Raw genomic sequence first — 22,393 nt, 5'->3', positions numbered from 1 at the left:
CTCACCCGGTCCCGGTCAAAGTTGATAAACATATCAGCCTTGGCATAAAGGGCAACTGTCACCTTCCTAATACATTTGAATGGCAGACTGGGAGATGCCACAGATGTCCCCTGTGCTGCCCAGGAAAGAATCACTAGTTTAGAGTGGCTGTAAGTTTAAGGGCCACAGACATTGGGTGTCCTCCCATTCCATGGCGTGCCAGTTCATGCAGTATGTGGCAGAGGTGATCCACTATCCCTCAAGAACAGATGCAGTCTTCTCCGACACTGCAACTTGGACAACAGAAAGTAGGGGCATTGACGCTGCCACTGTCGCCGACATTGGTCCTGCTCCCTGAGCAGCTGCAGGCCATTGGTCCTGGCCACACACAGCAGAATGTCATTGTCTCTGCTGCTGGTCAATCCTGATCAATGGAAAGGCCAACTCAACAGGCTCCGTGATTCCCTTGAATCATGCACTGAGAGTGAGAACACCACTGTGAGTGCTGAAAAGTCATCATCAAACTCTGACCGTCATCGCTCCATGTGTCTGTGACCTCCACCCCAGTGCTTCCCATTGCCTGTATAAATTTCTGCTCTCCCTCACACCACACTCTCTGACACTACAGCCACATCCCCACATAGCTTTCACTCTACTCCAGCACAATGAATGGTGTTGAGCCTCCATTGTCTCATGGCATCTGACCCACACTTTTCCATTCCCCCCCACCCCACCATCAAAGAGCATAGGTCCCGACCTTGCATCGTACTGAAATCCATTAGAGAGAATGAATGATACAAGGTCCAAGGTCCGCATCATGACATGACACGGCAAAAAATGGCTCCCGACATGATATTGAGCAGGGGGAGTGGTGCCAACTATTACCATCCTACCTTGCCTGGAGGTTCTCCACATGCAAGCTGTGTGTTGCTAAGGCTTGAATTGAAAGACACGTCTGCATTTTTGGGGCTTGGTGTTCCAAAGGGTTAACCTTTGTCCCCAAACTGCGCAATTAGATCTAGCTCTGGATATTAAACTGGCATGCTGGACTCCTCCAAGATTCATCGGTTCATCACTCTGGCAACAACATTCATCTTGACCAGACATAGCTGAATATTGAGAGGTTTGTAATTAGCTTTTGAAGCAATTCCCTCGATGGCAGCCTCATTCTTCGGGGTCTTTAATGTTGTGCGGTTAAGCAGCCTTGCATGAGAGCAATCAATGTCCTTTCACTGCTGTACCTGAGAGTCAGAGTTTGCAGGGAAGTGGATTTGAGATTCCTGCCCAGTAACCCCCTCTGGTCTCACACCATTGACAGTGTGAGGGTTGTAGGTTTCATTTCATCCGCCCTCCCCCAAGCAAAAGGGTCTTTATACCTCATGAGGCAGAATATCACCTCATCACTGATACCCCCACACTGCCCTTGCAGCCTTGCCTTTCCCAAAGCAGGACCCTGGGACCTCATAATCGCACCCAGTACAGCCCCTCTGTTGTGGCCACCTCGCACCCAGTTTTAAGTTCCCAGCAAGGAAGGGCACCCACTCAGGTACTGTTTGAACACTAACCCAGCATTGAGGAACTAGGAAGCAATGTCTGCACATCCCCTTCGATTAAAGGGTGGCCCAATATGAAGGTGAGGCCTGGGACCGACCCACACACACACACCCCCCAACTCACCCCCCCCCCCCCTCCCCTGATGGTCATAGTGACCCTCACCCCGGTCCTGAGCTGCACTGTGTGCATTCCCAGCCCCCAGAATTTTCCCTGGTGCCTGTTACGTGTTGGACTGCCTGGGAAATAATGACTGGCCTGAGTGCTCAACTCCAACATCCTCCTGATTCACGCTTATGTCAAGCTGTTGTGAATGGTGCTGACATGATGTCACGCCGTGCCAGCTGAATATTCAGTGTGGCCTCAATATCCGGAGTTAGCTCTTGCTGATGCACTGAAATTAGGTTCCCGCCCTTCCCCGCATGTTCCACATCACTCCTCCAGCGAGGTTGGCTCAAAATCAGAAAACTCTCGCCGGCGAGAATCACGCTTTTCCAAGCTCTCGGCATTTTGAGCCCGCACTGTCATTCCCGTGGATGGCGAATGCAGACTCAAAATCCTGCCCATCGAATGGTTTTGAAAATCCAAATATATACATTCACAGGTCCTTTCCCACCTTGCAAGTTCCAACTTCAAAAAGCTCAGATCAATTTGTCAACAAGAATTCCCTTTTCCCAAAACGATGTTGGCTTTATTTAATCATATTCTACTTTTCTGAGAACCTTGTTACCACATTCCTAACAGTAACTTCTCGCATTTTCCATATTAACGATGTCAAGTTAACCATATAGTTCCCCATTTTCCCTCTCCATTTTTGAGTAGTGGGAACCATTCTCAGATCACGGGAATTCTGTAAGATCAAAATTGATGCACCCACTTTCTCTGTAGTCCCTTTTTTAAAACCCTAGGGTACAGAGAAGGCTCGAACAACAGAAAGCTCGTGGGCCGAAATCTGGCCCACCGCGTCTCTCTATCCACCTGCCAAGAATTGTCCAAGACACAAAGAAGAAAAGCAGACCCTGGATTTGAAAGATGCTGTGGAGCTGCTTGTCCAATCATAGGCTGTTTGCTCCCTGCTCTAAAGTTAATTTATTTGTGTCACAAGTAAGTTTACATTAACAGTGCAATGAAGTTACTGTGAAAATCCCATAGTGGCCACACTCTGGCGTCTGTTCAGGTACACTGAGGTAGAATTTAGCATGGTCAATGCACCTAACCAGACTGTGGGACGAAACCAGAGCACCCAGAAGAAACTCACACAGACAGGAGAAGAACGTGCAGACTCCGCACGAACAGTGACCCAAGCCGGGAATTGAACCCCGGTCCCTGGCACTGTGAGGCAGCAGTGCTAACCAGTGAGCCCATCTAGTGAGCCTATCAGCAGCAGGGAGAAAACAGCCTATGATTGGTCAAGCAGTGGGAAGGTCAGTAACAGGTTTTAGTTTCCAAGTTGGGCATGAGAGTGGGAAGGGGGCTGGGCTCTGGAGCAGGGTCAGGAACACTGCTAGGGTGCACCATAGTCTGGAAAAACACTGGGGAGGAGGGCAGAATAGGGGCTTGTCAGAATGAGTGAGTGTGAGAGTGAGTGTGCTTTTTGTCTCGGCAAGTTGTTTCTTTTCATTCCTCAGCTTTTCATTTTGAAATGCATGTTTAATGTTGTGCTAAACCTTGTATTTCCAAAGCTTGCTCATTGCGTCTTTGAGTGGGAAGAAAATTGAAATTTGTTCCCCCCCATTACACACACAAAAAGGTTGGATAATTCTGAGGTGGGCCACCTGTCTGCATAGAACTGAAGTAAATGACCGTTTCGTTATTTCTTTGGGGTTTTTCTGCCAATCCAGAGTTACAGCAAAAGCCCAGGGTAACCCTATGGAGATTCTATCCCAATACTGTGCTATTTAAAATGAAAAGCACCATTAGGCCAACAGATAGATGCTGACCCCAACACTTTTCAAAATATCACTTCAATCAATAGTTACCGAGTGGCTAATTTGAAAACATCACCTCAAGCAGTGTTTGTCCAAACAACTGGAAAATAAATTTAGTATGCCAAAAATTATTCCTTTGACATCGTGGGCCTGATTTTCTGACCTAGTCAGACAGCTGGCAGGAATCCTGATGCCCCAGAGAATGGGGCATCAGCCAAAAGTCAGGATTCTCGACGGACATGAGAGCTCCCTGGATTCACCCGACCCGTTCCGCCGATCCCAATTGGGTTCCCACCCCAGAGCAGGCGGCAACCCAATAATTATGCAAAAAATTATGCAAATACGGACGCATGGGATTGAGGGTGATTTAGCGGTTTGGATCAGGAATTGGCTAGCTGTAAGAAGACTGAGGGTGGTGGTTGATGGGAAATGTTCATCCTGGAGTTCAGTTACTAGTGGTGTACCGCAAGGATCTGTTTTGGGGCCACTGCTGTTTGTCATTTTTATAAATGACCTGGATGAGGGCGTAGAAGGATGGGTTAGTAAATTTGCAGATGACACTAAAGTCAGTGGAGTTGTGGACAGTGCGGAAGGTTGTTGCAGGTTACAGAGGGACATAGATAAGCTGCAGAGCTGGGCTGAGAGGTGGCAAATGGAGTTTAATGCGGAAAAGTGTGAGGTGATTCACTTTGGAAGGAATAACAGGATTACAGAGTACTGGGCTAATGGTAAGATACTTGGTAGTGTGGATGAGCAGAGAGATCTCGGTGTCCATGTGCATAGGTCCCTGAAAGTTGGCACCAAGGTTGATAGGGTTGTTAAGAAGACGTACGGAGTGTTAGCTTTTATTGGTAGAGGGATTGAGTTTCAGAGCCAGGAGGTCATGTTGCAGCTGTACAAAACTCTGGTGTGGCCGCACTTGGAGTATTGTGTACAGTTCTGGTCGCCGCATTATAGGAAGGATGTGGAAGCATTGGAAAGGGTGCAGAGGAGATTTACTAGGATGTTGCCTGGTATGGTGGGAAGGTCTTACGAGGAAAGGCTGAGGGACTTGAGGTTGTTTTCGTTAGACAGAAGAAGGTTAAGAGGTGACCTAATAGAGGCATACAAGATGATCAGAGGATTAGATAGGGTGGATAGTGAGAGCCTTTTTCCTCGGATAGTGATAGCTAGCACGAGGGGACATAGCTTTAAATTATGGGGTGAGAGATATAGGACAGATGTCAGAGGTAGGTTCTTCACTCAGAGTAGTGAGGGTGTGGAATGCCCTGCCTGCAGCAGTAGTGGACTCACCAACATTAAGGGCATTTAAATGGTCATTGGATAAACATATGGATGATATTGGAATAGTGTAGGTTAGATGGGCTTTAGATTGGTTTCACTGGTTGGCGCAACGTCGAGGGCCTGTACTGCGCTGTAATGTTCTATGTCCAAACCCGTTAGTTTGAATGTCATTAGCAGGTTTGACAGGCCATTCACCAGCCTTCCACCATTCACCCGGCCTGCTAGCAGAATTGGCACCCGTGAGCTTTACAGTTGCTACCCACAAGCAGTCCAGGGGGGCACCACCAACCCCTCAGAAAAGAGGGGTATCTACCCCCCCACCACTCAAAGCATGGGTTACCCCACCCCACACACCAGGCAGGCATGAGGGTGACCTAACTCGTCCCCACCCCCCCCCCCCCCTCACCCTGCTCTTCTCAGCCTGATTGACAGCCTGTGGTTTCACTTCCTCTTTTGCAAACCACAATCGTTGTGAAGAAATCACTGGCTGTCAATCTGGCATGGACTCTGTCAACATTATGGTCAGGATCAATGGGGTACTTCAGACTCATTCAAGTGTGAAGGGAAATTAACATAAACATAGGTAGTTGGAGGATAATAGAAATCCATTGAGCCATCAATGGAATATTTTTCAAGATACTACATATTAAATTTGTTAGAGATCAAAGGGTTCCATTGAAACGGAGAGGGTTTCAAAGAATTCAACTTGCTGGGAAGCCTCAGAAACTTCAAATCAAAGCTGTGTGCATAGATTGGGGCTGAGTGCACAGCTGTGCAGATTGGAACCACCCTCGCACCACCCCAGGATGGCAGAGGACTTCAAAGGGGTCTGCTCTCACCTGCAGCTCCTGACAGGGAGAAAGGGAATTCTCTGCAGAAATTGATCAGGGGACTGCCTGAATTCACCATGTGAGGGGTGATCTTCAGATTTGCCAGCCACAACACCACCACCCCGGGGGAGAGTGGCAAGGTCAAACCCTTGTCCCCAGCCTGTCCTGCAAGACCCCTGAGGGACCCTTCCTCTTGAGCCTGGCAGCAACAGAGGGACAAATGGCTACTGAACCTATCTCCTTGAGCTCCCTTGGGGCCCAAGGCACCAGGCCAGGATGTCAATGCCAGGCGACAGTGCACTGTGGGCACTGCCAAGGTGTGTGGCCTGAAGGGGGGGCTGAATGAGAGGGCGGTGGGTTTGAAAGGGGAGGGGGGCTGAGGAGGGGGGCATGAGGTGGAAGAGATTTGAATGGAGGGTCTAAGGGAAGGGTAGCTGAGGGGGTTCTGAGGGGGATGGGGGTTTGAGTGAGGGTTGAGGGGGAAAAGGAGCCTGAGTGGGGCATCTGGGATGGTTGGGTTACCCTCATGCCTGTGTGGTGTGGCGGAGGGTTACCCATTATTTGTTGGTGGGGGGAGGATATCTCTCTTTGGTGAAGTGTTGTTGGTGCTCCCTTGGTCAGTGAGGGGGGCCCCCATTTCATTGTTTATGGGGAGGGGAACCTGTCTCCGAGCGGCAAGATCAGGCCACCCTTTTTAAAGGTTGGCCCAGTCTCAGAACAGCGGGACTGGCCAGCGGCTTGCTTGAAATGAGCTCATTAACATCTTTTACTCGGGTGAATCCCACCTGCCAGTGCCAGCGGGAAACACTCTTGTTTTCCCGCCACTGGGAGCACTTCGGTTCAGAAAGGGAGAATCGGGCCTCATGTATATAGTTGCAATATTTGGGGTAGCAATCCCTTCCTGAAGTTCATTATTAGGATGTAATTTGGTGTGGCACATTCCATGAACCAATTAAGAGTGCCTGAAGATGAATACTTTGGGTGAGGTTCTCTGGCTTCCCCATGACATGTTTCTCAGCAGTGGGAGGCAGGCCGCCATTTGCTGGCAGCTGGATCTTCTGGTCCCACCAATGTCAATGGTTTCCCATTGAATCCACCCCAAATCACCAAGAAACCCACGGCGGGGGTGTGCCATCGGCGGGACCAGGAGATCTTGCCAGCGTGAACAGCAGGACAATCTTGCCGTATGTGTGTATAAAATAATCCCACTTTCTCCCAAACTGACAAAACATCCCACTCTGTCTGTCAGTAAATACAATACAAACTTCCAGTTTGGTGAAGAAAGAAACACACTTAAATGTGATTTGATCAGATTTTGAGTGCAATTTAGATTCTTCAGAATCATAGAATCCTTACAATGCAGAAGGAGGCCATTCAGCCCATCAAGTCTGCCCCGACAACAGTCCCACCCAGGCCCTATCCCCATAACTCCAAGTAAAGGGCGGCACGGTAGCACAGTGGTTAGCACTGCTGCTTCACAGCTCCAGGGACCTGGGTTCGATTCCCGGCTTGGGTCACTGTCTGTGTGGAGTTTGCACATTCTCCTCGTGTCTGCGTGGGTTTCCTCCGGGTGCTCCGGTTTCCTCCCACAGTCCAAAGATGTGCGGGTTAGGTTGATTGGCCATGCTAAAAATTGCCCGTTGGAGTCCTGAGATGCATAGGATTAGTGGGTAAATATATAGGGATAGGGCCTGGGTGGGATTGTGGTCGGTGCAGACTCGATGGGCCAAATGGCCTCTTTCTGTACTGTAGGGTTTCTATGATTCTTTCTATGATTTCTATTTACCCTGCCAGTCCCCCTGACACTAAGGGGCAATTTAGCATGGCCAATCAACTTAACCCACACATCTTTGGACTGTGGGAGGAAACCACAGCACCCAGAGGAAACCTACACAGCCACAAGGAGGCTTCACACAGACAGTGACTCAAAGCCAGAATTGAACCCTGACGCTCTGAGGCAGCAGTGCTAACCATTGCACCACCATGCCACTCATAACAGCCGTGGACTCTCTTTGTCTTATCTCACATAGACCTATGAGTTATGGTTTGTTCCAAACACTAAATGGTGACCATTTGTTTAAAATATTTAAAAAGTGGGGGTCATCTAGGTGCTAGATTGTGGTGCAGAATGCTATCAAATGCATGAGTTTATAGAGGCCTGCCTCCTTAAATTGCTCCATGCTTGATATGGAATGGTGTGAAAGCAGTCTGGGATTGGGCAAGCTCTCATTGTCTCTCACTAATGGAGAGAGACATCTTATGATCCTTGATGGACTGTAGCTAACAACCAATTGTTTGCATGTTAACGACCTGGCAGTAATGATATAGAAGTGCTTCAGAAAATAAAGTGAGAACAGATTGAGTGATTTTCTTATAACTTTTGTATTGTTGAAAACTGAAAATCTAACGTGCTGAGAAGTGCTCACAGTTCTTCAAATGTCCAATAGATGATCAAGAACTGCAAAATGTAAAAGACACAAAAAGCCTTTCAGGTTTCAGTCAGAATTAATGTCACCTCCAGTTGTGACTCAATATTCAGTGCTGACAGGATATTGCTGAGGACTACTTTGGTTATAATAAGGATCCACACTGAGAACTGTGCCATGTCTATCATTTGCTGGTACCTCAGATAAAATCCTGCGTATTTATGTTGTGCGGCAAGAGAAGTCAAAGGTGTGGGAGCACAGAACAACTTTCCTATTTATTAGTTCAACCAAATAACAAATAAGCTGTCATCCTTATCTTTACACATATGCCTGCACAATGGTCTTAGTATGTAGCCAGCACAATTTGCAGAGGATTGACAGCAAAATAATTATTAAACTCAAAACGTTATTTCATTTTTCAAAGATGTAACCTTTGCACAATCCAATAAGTTTTGTGGGTGTAGGGCAGAAAAATTTGTGATGCTCCAGGAGCATAAGTTATCAAGAACTTGCAATTAGTAATTGCATTGTGACAACATAAGCAGCTATCTATTTCATTTCTAACAATCATAAAATGGATAGAGTTAAAATTAACGTTGTCCTTCATTAGGCAATTTGGAAACAAGTTCTCTACAAGCTCTGGTAAGGTTGATTGGTCTGGAAGTTAGGATACAGTCATCTCATTCAACCTCAGGGCTGGAATCAGAGAAACCAGAGGTCAGAGGCAAGGACCTTGTAATCTTGTCAGCATGATACCCAGGCTATGTTAGCTCCTGGGTATCATGTGTGTGTCACGGGGCAGATTCCAGCTCGATATCGGGGGAGCCAGTGGACTGAGCGGCAATGTTGGGCAGCAGGAAGCACCAAAAGGGACTCACAGGAAGGGAGTTTTGGGGATATCTATTGGTTGGTGTAGTGTAGGGGAAGTTGGAGCAGGAGAGGGTGAAAAATTTTGGAAACCAAAGGAGCACCCCAACTTTTCTTGGCCAACAAGTTACAAAAGTTAAAATGCTTCTCTCTTCGGAACTCTTTAGAGTATGGTTCCTCTTTAATTTGATGTGATTTGATTTATTATGTCACATGTATTGGTATACAGTGAAAAGTATTGGTTCTTGCGCACTATATAGTCAAAACATACCTTTCACAGACTACATAGGGGAGAAGGAAAGGAGTGGGTGCAGAATGTAGTGTTACAGTAATGCCTAAGGTGTAGAGAAAGATCAACTTAATGCAAGGTAGGTCCATTCAAATGTCTGAATGCAGCAGGGAAGAAGCTGTTCTTGAGTCGGTTGGTACATGGCCTCAGACTTTTGTATCTTTTTCCCGACAGAAGAAGATGGAAGAGAGAATGTCCGGGGTGCACAAGGTCCTTAATTATGCTGGCTGTTTTTCTTCAGCAGCGGGAAGTGTAGACAGAGTCAATGGATGGGAGGCTGGTTTGCGTGATGGATTGGGCTTTGTTCATGATCCTTTGTAGTTTTTTGCGGGTCTTGCTACCAAATTCAGTTGACTGGAAAATGCTTTCACTTCTCAGCTTGGCAGCTAACTCTAAGATAAAAGCAAAACACTGTGGATGCTGGAATCTGAATCTGAATCTGCTGGAAAATCTCAGCAGGTCTGACAGCATCAGTGGGGAGAGAATAAAGCCATCGTTTTGAGTCTGGATGGCCCTTCATTATTTTGTGTTGAATATACAAAAAAAAAGCCCAATGTTTTACGAAATACCACATTGTTGAGTAGAAATGAATCTCGTTTTTGAAGCTGGATATCTGGTAGCACAGCTGGGCAGGAACAGGATAGGTGAATATATGGATACTCTGTCATGAAGCTCTATGAAGATGGAGTGAAGGCAGGGAGAAAGGCTGCAATATTAATCACCAATATCAATGATGCAGATTTGTTATAATAATTGGTAAATGCCCTCATAAAAGCTTCTCCCAGACTATTTCTTTCAAATACTGTTCGAAGCAAGAGTTACCCTTTACACTCTGGGAATGTATCAAATCAGTCATTTTGTTTACTTACATTGAAATCTATAAATTATCTGTGGGCATGAATAGAGCCTGTTTGATCTTAGTGATCAATTATGGGAGGATATTATCTAAGCATAATTTTGGCTAGGACTTTACGGTCCTACATTATTTCGAAGGTTCTATGGGGATAATTTATTGATTTTTCTATTTTAAGATAAAGGAGATGTACAAATCCTGCCAGAGTCATCTTCACTGTATCAATGGAAGAAATGCTACATTAGTTAGGGAAGAGGGGATTTTGGATTGAAGGTTTTATGAAGTTTAATATGAAAGTTAACTTTTCTTTTTCTGGAGCCAGTAAGGTCTAGAAGGAAAGTCATGAATGATCTGCTGTAGCAAGGCCAATGCTTGAACTGATAGGAACCTGCCTTATCTGTTCCCATTCACAAATAAAAAACACAAGTATCTACTCATAATTTTGTGGATTTACTAAGTAGTCAAACCACACCCTGAAAGATTTCCAGAATAATTTTGTCTTTCAGATGGTGAGATACCTCGTTTAAAGATTCAACATTGTTTGGGTTGGCAGAATCATCAAACAAGAGTCCAAAATGTGCAATATGAGGATGGTGGAAGGGAATGATTAGTGGCGCTGTCAGTTTGATCTTCGTGTGGGAATGAGGAGTGATGAGGATTATTCTGATCTTCTGAATAGATTTTTGAGAGTTGGGGGGAATGTGATTTTGCTGCCAGGGGGAGTTGGTAAAACTTTAACTCGTTGGCAGGTAGGTATAAGCAAAAAAACAGCTGACGTCATCCCTCTTACCCTAGTGAGAATAGAGAGTCATGCAATCCTCACAGACACTTTTGTTCTTTTCCTCCTAAACTGGTAATTTTAAATAAACGTTCCACAGCAGTGACTTGACATGAGATTGTGAGATGTGAGTGCAAGGTCTGAAAGTATGTGAGTCTCACACAAAATAGGTAGCATTTGACAGATGTGCCACTGGGGAAGATGAGAGACAGAATACTTAGAGTGACAACTTGGAGCAGCTTAAGGCCATGCCAAAAAAAAATGTATTTAGTCAACAACTTATACTTTTGCCTTGTCATTATTTGTTTTAAATGCATTTATAAAAAAAAAATATTTGCAATTCCAATTAAGTACAAAAGCATTGTAACATTTTTTTTAAGCTTTTCATCCAGTAACATATTCAACTTGGTCAGCCAGTCTCTTATTTAAGATACCTTACTTCATTTTAGTAAAAACACAGTATTCAGAAAATAAAACTGAATCTAACCTTGGGTGGCATGGTGACACAGTGGTCAGCACTGCTGCCTCACAGCACCAGGGACCTGGGTTCGATGCCTGCCTTGGGTGACTGTGGAGTTTGCACATTCTCCCCATGTCTGCGTGGGTTTCCTTCAGGTGCTTTGGTTTCCTCCCACACTCCAAAGATGTGCAGGTTATGTTGATTAGTCATAGTAAATTGATCCGTATTGTCAGGGGGGTTAGTAGGGTAAATATGCGGGGTTACAGGGATATGACCTGGGTGGGATTGTTGTTGGCGCAGACTTGATGGGTTGAATGGCCTCCTTTTGCTCTGTCGGGATTCAGTGAAAAGCTGGAGTTAAATTGTGAACAAAAAGAAAACTCTCCTCCTCAGACCCTTTTTAATTGAAATTTTCAATCGACAACAAAACCAATGCTTTTGAAGTATTGAGCTGCTATTGTGAAGACACAGTCCAGAAAATGAAATAAAAAGGTTTCGAAATCTAGGCCATGATATTCAATAAAGCCTGATGTGTACACATACTTCACCCTGCCTGTAAATTTAAATGATTTCTGCATGCAGCTGGCACGCTGTTGAGTGACTGCACACATGAGCAGGATCACACAAAATCGTGAGAGGCTAGCTCCACTTAAAGGTAGCCTGCGCTACAGAAAATCAGCCTGCGCCTCTTAAAGATGGGGTGCACTCTGGTTGGAGTAGGTGCTGAAATTGGTTGCAGAACAGTGTGTGACAAGAAAACACTGCAGGACAATAGAACATGGTAGGCTTCAAGCTTTTCCAATTCTGCACTGGAGTGCTTGATCGAGGAGGTGCTGTGGGATTTTCCATCCGCGCTCGCCCCCAAAACTGGAAGATCCTGCCTGAGGTCAACAGACCTTGGCATGGTCCGCACCCCCCCCTCTCCCACACACCCCCCCCCCCCCCCCCCCCCGCCCTCCCCCACCTCCTCCCCCTACCCGCTATGATTCCCATGGTGGGCAGGATGGGAAAATTCCTGTCGTTATCTGTTCATCGGGAGCCAGGAGGCCCTCAATCCAAAAGCCTAGAAGGCAGAGGGAGCAGTGAGCTGTGGCGGTCAGTGCCAGGAATGTAGACTTCAAGTCCTGGATGCAGTGCCACAGAAAATTCAATAACCTCACATGAGTAAACAAGATCAGCAAATTCATCATCTCACTAATTGTCCCACTGAACCCAAGAACTGCTCATTTCACCACATCCTGATCACTAATCTATAAGGAATCTCTATCAATCATGACTCAAACCTAATGTTTGCATGCCTCACCTCAGCCTCACGCATTTTGCTCTGCTGCACACACTGGTAGCCATTCTGTCTTGCCAGCCACATCATCACACACTTACCCTGACACACTTCCTTCTCAGTCATACTGTGCCACATAGCTGAAGACAACAGGAGATAACCAGTGGGTTATAGGCACTGCTGCATGTCCTTACACTATGGAGGAGATAATGCTGGTTACTACTGGGTTATCGTGATTGGGGATTGAAGATGATGATGTGCTTGAATCTTCCTCCTTATAACCCAATTTTCCGTCATCCCACAATTTCTTTTGATTTTCAAACTGCATGCATCACTTGCTTCCTCCGCCCTTACCCATTCACCCTTGTGCCTTTTTCCTTTCAGATACCCAACAACTGAAACCTGGCCAGGCAGTGGTGAAAGAGGAAAAGGTGGAAGGCCAGTAAGATACTGATATTGAAGAAAACAATGTCACTCTCACGCTCATAGCCATCAGCTTGGATAGTGACACAACTACAGGATAGCTTAGGCGTGGGATCTACACATAGTGAGACACCAGTTACGAGTGGCCCACACCCAGGGAGGAGGACAAGCGCTGGTACCTGCTTGTCAGAGGGCACAAACATACTGACATTCTTGGTATTGGTAAGCTTGCCAGAAAGCATGTGGCTACTGTCAAGAACCATTTAGGAGTCTGGCATCAAGTTGGCACAGGCTTTGCACAAAGCTTGATGCTGATCTTTCCCATGGGAATGGTGGACAATGCTGTTTGCAAACTTGTCTACCCAAACATGATGCAACACCTGATGGCTGAAGTTGAATCTTCCATTGCGGCAGAAGCAGCAAGCTACCCAACACCTGAGTGCACGGGTGGAAGCTCAGTCTGCTGCCATCTGAGTTGTGGATTGCAGTGTGCAAAGGGATTGTCACAGCATGTCGTTCAGGGCATTACGAGGATTGCTGAGCTGATGCTCCATTGGAGTGGTGGTAGCTCTGTGGAGTACAGACCTGTTGTCCTCTCTCAGGATGACAGCATTTGTCCTCCCATTACAGTCATTTTTCCAGTTCTCTTGCTCTTGCCTGTCAACCAAGCTGCCCAGGCTGGTATGGGTGAATGGAAGATGGAATTGCAGTTACTGCTTTCACAATTCAATGAGTTGCTCCTGGATAGCATGGCCACAAAGTGCTTGGGGTTTGCCTCCTTCCTTTCCTATTCATCTCCTTCCTCCTCCTCCTCCTCTTTATCCCTCTCCTCTTTCTCTTCCTCAACTTCTCATCACATACTTGGTGGCAATGACTGTGCTCTTATGATGGCAAGTTGTGCAAGATGCAATGAACCACAATGAAATATGAAATATACTGGCTGGAATTTTCCAATGTCCGACATTGGGAATCTCCAGCCACCGCTGTCAGCAAGAATGGAGAATTTTGCTCTCGGGCAAATCTCCATTCACAGCAGCGGGACTGAAGAATCCCAGCCACTCTGACCACCCTGCAAGGCTTTTCCAGAGCAGCCCAAACAGTGGCAGTGTTCCTTAAACACTTCAATGGTCTGCTGAATGCCATTTCTTGTGGCAGCATAATTTTCATCACATGTACGCTGCTCTCTTGTGTGTGCATTTTGCACCAGAGTCATGAACCAGGTTAACAGCCCTCGTCACCCTATGGCCACCCTCTCGTTTGATGCACAGTGGACTACTGCAGAATGAAGACATTATGACTGCCACCAGGAAACTGGGCATGATGTACTTGCTGACCATTGGCTGTACACCAAGGTATACAAAGCAATATGCATGAAACCAATGACATTGTGTACCATGGAGAGGCCCACAATCCTCGGAAAGCCTCCTGCCTGCTCACTCTTTTTCTTTCTGGTAACAGAGATGAATCAAGCCAATTCTCTATGGAAGCAGAGCCTGAGTGACCACCTTAACGGTGAATAATAAATTGAGCAATGTTGCAAACATTGCGTGCCCCAGCCTGGGAAGACCCAATGGCTAAAGGTTCATGGGCTGTCAGTACAGCCATTGGCAATGTTATCCTTGTCGTGCTCCAAGGCTGCAATTCTGTCTGTAACGGGTGGCAGATTTCAGCAATGAGGTCTCTGATGCTCTTCTTCACTGAGGTTGAAGTAAGAGAATTGCTGTTGGAGACTGTTGTCAGGTATGGCTGATATTGTTTAGAGCCCTTCTCCTTGTTTCCTCCTCCATTTTGGCAACTTGTCCTCCTCTATGATGTTCTGCTCATTCTCTCTATCATGCTGCATGTCAGTGGGAGGGAAAGCACAGCACCCACGTCAGAGAAAAAGTGAATGGAAAAGAGTCCTTAAGTCAAAACCAAAGCCTTTGTCTTGTGCCGCACCACACTACATGGGCTTAGCAGGACAAGCCATCAAACATTTCGACTAACTCAGCAGCAGCCAGTATATCAATCAGCAATTGACCTTCTTCTTTATTCTTTCACAGGATTTGGGCATCATTCACCATTTATTGTCCAGCCCTAATTGCCTTTGAGAAAGTGGTGGTGAGCTACAATCTTGAATTGCTACAGTTCACGTGGTGTAGGTAAATCCACAGTGCTGTCAGGAAGGGAGTCCCAGGATTCCAGCTCTGTGAGCTTAGCAGCAGGTGTTAGTTTGAAGGTTTTGGTCAAAAATGGTACCTTGCACATCGACTGGCATTGAAATCTGCCTGTGCTTCATGCTTCAGGCACATGTTCTCTACAACTGTGGTGATGCCTTTACCAAAATGGCATCTGGTGTTCCAGTCACTGGAATTATGCCCATGGAACTGATACCATTTTGGACCTGAAACATCCCTTTGGTGCCAAAAATATGGACACTCCCCACTGTACACTCCCCACTGTACACTCCCCACTGTACACTCCCCACTGTACACTCCCCCACTGTACACTCCCCCACTGTACACTCCCCCACTGTACACTCCCCCACTGTACACTCCCCCACTGTACCCTCCCCCACTGTACCCTCCCCCACTGTACCCTCCCCCACTGTACCCTCCCCCACTGTACCCTCCCCCACTGTACCCTCCCCCACTGTACCCCCCCCACTGTACCCCTCCACTGTACCCCCCCCCACTGTACCCCCCCCACTGTACCCCCCCACTGTACCCACCCCCACTGTACCCTCCCCACTGTACCCTCCCCACTGTACCCCCCCCACTGTACCTCCCCACTGTACCCTCCCCCACTGTACCCTCCCCCACTGTACCCTCCCCCACTGTACCCTCCCCCACTGTACCCTCCCCCACTGTACCCTCCCCCACTGTACCCTCCCCCACTGTACCCTCCCCCACTGTACCCTCCCCCACTGTACCCTCCCCCACTGTACCCTCCCCCACTGTACGCCCCCCACTGTACGCCCCCCACTGTACGCCCCCCACTGTACGCCCCCCACTGTACGCCCCCCACTGTACGCCCCCCACTGTACGCCCCCCACTGTACGCCCCCCACTGTACGCCCCCCACTGTACGCCCCCCACTGTACGCCCCCCCACTGTACGCCCCCCCACTGTACGCCCCCCCACTGTACGCCCCCCCACTGTACGCCCCCCACTGTACGCCCCCCACTGTACGCCCCCCACTGTACGCCCCCCACTGTACGCCCCCCACTGTACGCCCCCCACTGTACGCCCCCCACTGTACGCCCCCCACTGTACGCCCCCCACTGTACGCCCCCCACTGTACGCCCCCCACTGTACGCCCCCCACTGTACGCCCCCCACTGTACGCCCCCCACTGTACGCCCCCCACTGTACGCCCCCCACTGTACGCCCCCCACTGTACGCCCCCCACTGTACGCCCCCCACTGTACGCCCCCCACTGTACGCCCCCCACTGTACGCCCCCCACTGTACGCCCCCCACTGTACGCCCCCCACTGTACGCCCCCCACTGTACGCCCCCCACTGTACGCCCCCCCACTGTACGCCCCCCCCACTGTACGCCCCCCCCACTGTACGCCCCCCCACTGTACGCCCCCCCACTGTACGCCCCCCCACTGTACGCCCCCCCACTGTACGCCCCCCCACTGTACGCCCCCCCACTGTACGCCCCCCCACTGTACGCCCCCCCACTGTACGCCCCCCCACTGTACGCCCCCCCACTGTACGCCCCCCCACTGTACGCCCCCCCACTGTACGCCCCCCCACTGTACGCCCCCCCACTGTACGCCCCCCCACTGTACGCCCCCCCACTGTACGCCCCCCCACTGTACGCCCCCCCACTGTACGCCCCCCCACTGTACGCCCCCCCACTGTACGCCCCCCCACTGTACGCCCCCCCACTGTACGCCCCCCCACTGTACGCCCCCCACTGTACGCCCCCCACTGTACGCCCCCCACTGTACGCCCCCCACTGTACGCCCCCCACTGTACGCCCCCCACTGTACGCCCCCCACTGTACGCCCCCCACTGTACGCCCCCCACTGTACGCCCCCCACTGTACGCCCCCCACTGTACGCCCCCCACTGTACGCCCCCCACTGTACGCCCCCCACTGTACGCCCCCCACTGTACGCCCCCCCACTGTACGCCCCCCCACTGTACGCCCCCCACTGTACGCCCCCCACTGTACGCCCCCCACTGTACGCCCCCCACTGTACGCCCCCCACTGTACGCTCCCCACTGTACGCTCACCCACGTACGCTCACCCACGTACGCTCACCCACGTACGCTCACCCACTGTACGCTCACCCACGTACGCTCACCCACTGTACGCTCACCCAACATACATTCACCCACTGTACGCTCACCCACTGTACACACACACTGTACACTCATTCAAAGTGCAATCCCCTACTGAACACTCACCCAATGCGCAATCCCCTACTGTACACTCAGTCACTGTATACTCACCCACAGTACACTCTGAACCTACGAGGGAGCAGGCTATCCTAGATTTGGTCCTGTGTAATGAGACAGGAATAATTAATGATCGTACAGTTAGGGATTCTCTCGGAAGGAGCGATCACAGTATGGTTGAAGTTAAAAGACAGATGGAGTGTGAGAATGTAAAATCCAACACCAGTGTCCCACTTAAACAAATGAGACAATAACAGGATAAGGGAAGAGTTGGCTAAGGTAGACCTGAAGCAAAACCTTTATGGTGGGACAATTGAGGAACAGTGGAGGACTTTCAAGCGATTTTTCATAGTGCTCAGCAAACGTATATACCAGTGATAAGGAAGGACGGTAGAAAAAGAGATAATCAGCCATGGATATCTAAGGAAATAAAGGAGGGTGTCAAATTGAAAGAAAATACATACAAAGTGGCAATGATTAGTGGGAACCTAGAGGATTGGGAAATCTTTAAAGGTCAACAGAAAGCCACGAAAAAAGCTATAAAGAAAAGTGAGATGGATTATGAGAGTAAATTAGCTCAGAATATAAAAAGAAAGCAAAAGTTTCTACAAATATATAAAATTAAAAACAGTGGCTAAAATAAACATTGGTCCTCTAGAGGATGAGAAGGGGGATGTAATAATGGGAAATGAGGAAATGGCCGAGGCATTGAACAGGTATCTTGTGTCGGTCTTCACAGTGGAAGACACAAATAATGTGCCAAAAATTGATGACAAGAACGCTATGACAGGTGAGGACCTAGAAACTATCATTACCACTAAAGAGGTAGTGTTGGGCAAGCTAATGGGGCTAGAGGTAGACAAGGTTCTGGTCCTGATGGAATGCATCCCAGGGACGAAAAGAGATGGTGGTGCAAATGCACGAGTGGTAATTTACCAAAATTTGCTGGACTCTGGGGTGGTTCCTGCAGATTGGAAAACAGCAAATGTGACACCACTGTTTAAAAAAGGAGGTGGACAAAAGGCGGGTAACTATAGGCCAGTTAGCTTAACTTCTGTAGTGGGGAAAATGCTTGAATCTATCATCAAAGAAGAAATAGCGAGACATCTGGAAATAAATTGTCCCGTGAGGAAGATGCAGCATGGGTTCATGAAGGAAAGGTCCTGTTTGACTAATTTAGTGGAATTCTTTGACAACATTAAGTGTGCGGTGGACAATGGGGAACGTGTGGATGTGGTGTATTTGGATTTCCAGAAGGCATTTGACAAGGTGCCACACCAAAGGCTGCTGCATAAGATAAAGGTGCATGACGTTACGGGTGATGCATTAGCATGGATAGAGGATTGGTTAACTAACAGAAAGCAAAGAGTGGGGGTAAATGGGTGTTTTTTTGGTTGGAGATCAGTGACTAATGGCATGCCTCAGGGATCAGTGCTGGGACCGCAATTGTTTCCCAATTTACATAGATGATTTGGAGTTGGGAACCAAGTGTCGTGTGTCAAAATTTGTAGGTGACACTAAGATGAGTGGCAGCGCAAAGTGTGCAGAGGACACTGAAAGTCTGCAGAGGGATATAGATAGTCTAAGTGAGTGGGCAAAGGTCTGGCAGATGGAGTCCAATGTTGGTAAATGTGAGGTCATCCATTTTGGTAGAAATAACAGCAAAATGGACTATAGGCCTGATTTTACCATTTTGATTTTAAGTGCTGAATCTGGGCGCAATTCAGATCCAACATGGAAATCTGCTCTTGGGCGCCCCCATACACACTTAGCCTGAAAAAAACATCACGCGTCTGAATCGTGGGCGGGGCTTATCGCACCCGAAACGCTGTAGCTCCAATCGGAGCTTTGAACTGCGCATGCGCGGTGAAAACAATTTGAAAAACGCGCCCCTGTCACATTGCTCCCGGGCCGCAAAAGGCGGATAAAGCGGCCCAGGAGCGAAAAGCGGCCCCCACAGATATCGCCCCACCCCTACAACATAACTGATCCCCTTATCCACCTGCCCCCCCATTACCAAGACCGATTGCGCCCCCCTGCCCTACCTCCCCCCCCCCACCGATTGCCTCAGTGATCCCCCCCCTGCCCCCCCACCAGAGATCCATCGGGCCTCCCTCCTCGCTCCCCCTCCAACCAACAGAGATGCATCTGACCTGCCTCCGTCCTTCCTCCCTCCCACCAGAGAATGATCTGACCTGCCTCCCCCCCCACCCCACCCCACCCATCTACCCGCACCTCCTCCCCCACCACCACCGATCTGAGTTAGAGAGCTGTTGGAAGCTCTGAACTTACCTCTTCAGAAGCTGGAGCGCCCGAAGCAGACCTTTGCCGAGCATGTCTGTTTCGCGCTGAATCTGGATGCGTGAACGCGATGGTAAAGGTGGAATTGCAGGGAAAGTTGGGCAGGCAGCCCATTAATTCAATTTAAATGCATGCAAATACATTTAAATCGCCATTGCGCCCGTTCTGGTCCCGGTTCGGATCGCGACCATTTTCGGATCTTGGTAAAGTGGGCATCTGTGCGGGCGGGGGCGCAGATTGCGCTAATCCCCTCACACCCGACTTTACCAAGTTTTCATGCCCAAAAACGGGCACAATGCAATGGTAAAATCGGGCCCTATTATTTAAATGGTAAAAAATTGCAGCATGTTGCTGTGCAGAGGGACCTGGGTGTCCTTGTGCATGAATCACAAAAAGTTGGTTTGCAGGTGCGGCAGGTAATTAAAAAGGCAAATGGAGTTTTCTCCTTCATTGCTAGAGGGATGGAGTTTAAAAACAGCGAGATTATGTTGCAGATGTATCAGGTGCTGATGAGGCCACACCTGAAGTACTGTGTACAGTTTTGATCTCCTTACTTGAGAAAAGATATACTGGCACTGGAGGGGGTGCAGAGGAGATTCACTAAGTTAATTCTGGAGTTGAGAGGATTAGCTTATGAGGAGAGACTGAGTATACTGGGAATAAACTCATTGGTATTCAGAAGAATGAGGGGAGATCTTATACAAACATATAAGATTATGAAGGGAATAGATAAGATAGAAACAGGGAGGTTGTTTCCACTGGCAGGTGAAACTAGAACTCGGGGGCATAGCCTCAAAATAAGAGGGAGCAAATTTAGGACTCAGTTGAAGAGGAACTTCTTCACCCAAAGAGTTGTGACTCTGTGGAATTCTCTGCCCAGTGAAGCAGTTGAGGCTACCTCGTTGAATGTTTCTAAGGCAAGGATAGATACATCTTTGAACAGCAAAGAAATTAAGGATTATCATGAGCGGGCGGGTAAATGGAGCTGAGTCCACGTAAAGATCAGCCATGATCTTATTGAATGGCTGAGCAGGCTCGAGGGGTCAGATGGCCTACTCCTGCTCCTAGTTCGTATGCTCTTACTCTCCTCCCACTACTGCCGCATTTTACACTCCACTCTCAGTTGCAACTCAGTTGCAACTTTCTTTGCTTGTATAAAGTACTGAAACTGTTCTACATAGGAACTTCATGATTAATTTTCTTCATTGAAAGCACCCATTGGCCCATCATTTCTCTTGTAGGCACCAGCGACTCGTGACTGCTCAGTATATATTTTTATTTACCGTCCTCCCAGTACTCCCCTTTTTTACCCTGGCGAGTGCTGATTTTATGTATTTGTGTCAAATGGCCCCAGCCATGCAGCAAAGCATCCCTTCTTTTTAAATGTGCCAGTTACTGCCTGGAATCTCACCCTTCTCTGACTGGAAAACACTCCTCTTGTAAATGTACACATTGAGCTACCACCCTTTTTCCACTGTATAGTGAGTCACCCACTCTGCTGCTACACACTGTAACACATGCATGGACTCTGCAGCTTATAGGAGTCTACCCAATTTTCTTCCCATTAAGAAATGCGATATTTACTTTTTTCTCCTTGGTCTTTCTACATTGGCAGTTCAATTTTGAACCCTGTGGTTGATTTTTCCCAGCCTCCTAATTTTCAAAATGTGAGGACCCACAATTTTCTCTTCTTGGGATCTTTTCTCGATGTTTTTGATGGAACAAAATCCCATCTCACTTTGCTTTGTCCATAATTATGATCGGGCTTGTGGGTTTTACACAAAAAGATGTGGTTTATACTGGTAGATTAAAAAGAATGACAACAAGGTTTATTGCAGGAGCTGTTGCCTGCACAGAGTAGAAACTGAAACTAAACAGGATCCTGTGAAACACCCCAATGACCTCACCATCAAATCATGTGACCAGTTCTTAAAGCAATCATGTAACCACCTAAATATGTAACAAATCCCTCACTTTCCATTCCCCACTTTACTCTCTGCCCATTTTATACTCCACCTACTTTGCACTCCTCCCACTTTGCACTCACCCATTGTAAAGCCCTCACTGTACAAGCCCCCACTTCACAAGCCACCGACTTAACACTCCAGCCACTTTACATACCAAGCACTTTACACACCACTACTTTGCACTCCACCCATTTTACACTCTGCTCACGTTACAACTTTACAGTCAATATAACACTTTGTGAAGTGTAATTCCTGTTGTTGTATATGTTATATATCGTGATGCTATTCAGAGATGACACACCAGTTTCTATGTGTGTAGGAACTATATTCACAGTGCTTTAAAATGTCTGCTCCCTCATGCTTCTGGCAGCTCCTAACTTCCTGCAACTTCTTCAGTTTGTTTACTTTTCCTTTACATCCACACCCACACTTAACTAATCAAACACAATGAGCATCAACAGACACACACAATTAAGCACAGTTATAATGGAAGAAACATGGCAACAAACTTGCATGCAGCAAACTCCAACAAACAGCAATGTGATAATGACCAGATAATCTGTGATGTTGATTGAGGGATAAATATTTGTCACAACACCAAGGATAATTCCCTTGCTCTTCTTCAAAAATAATGCTATGTGATCTTCTACATCTACTGAGCAGGCCTAAGTTTGACATCTTACCTGGAAGACAGCACCTCTGACAGTGCAGTATCCCTTCAGTACTGCACTGGAGCATCAATCAAGCCTCTTCTCCAAGTCGTCTGTTTGCTTACCAAAATTCATT

The sequence above is a fragment of the Mustelus asterias genome, chromosome 7 (genome assembly GCF_964213995.1).
Source record: "Mustelus asterias chromosome 7, sMusAst1.hap1.1, whole genome shotgun sequence".
Lineage (NCBI taxonomy): Eukaryota > Metazoa > Chordata > Chondrichthyes > Carcharhiniformes > Triakidae > Mustelus > Mustelus asterias.
The sequence above is the reverse complement of the archived record's forward strand: the minus strand, read 5'-3'. Positions refer to the sequence as shown.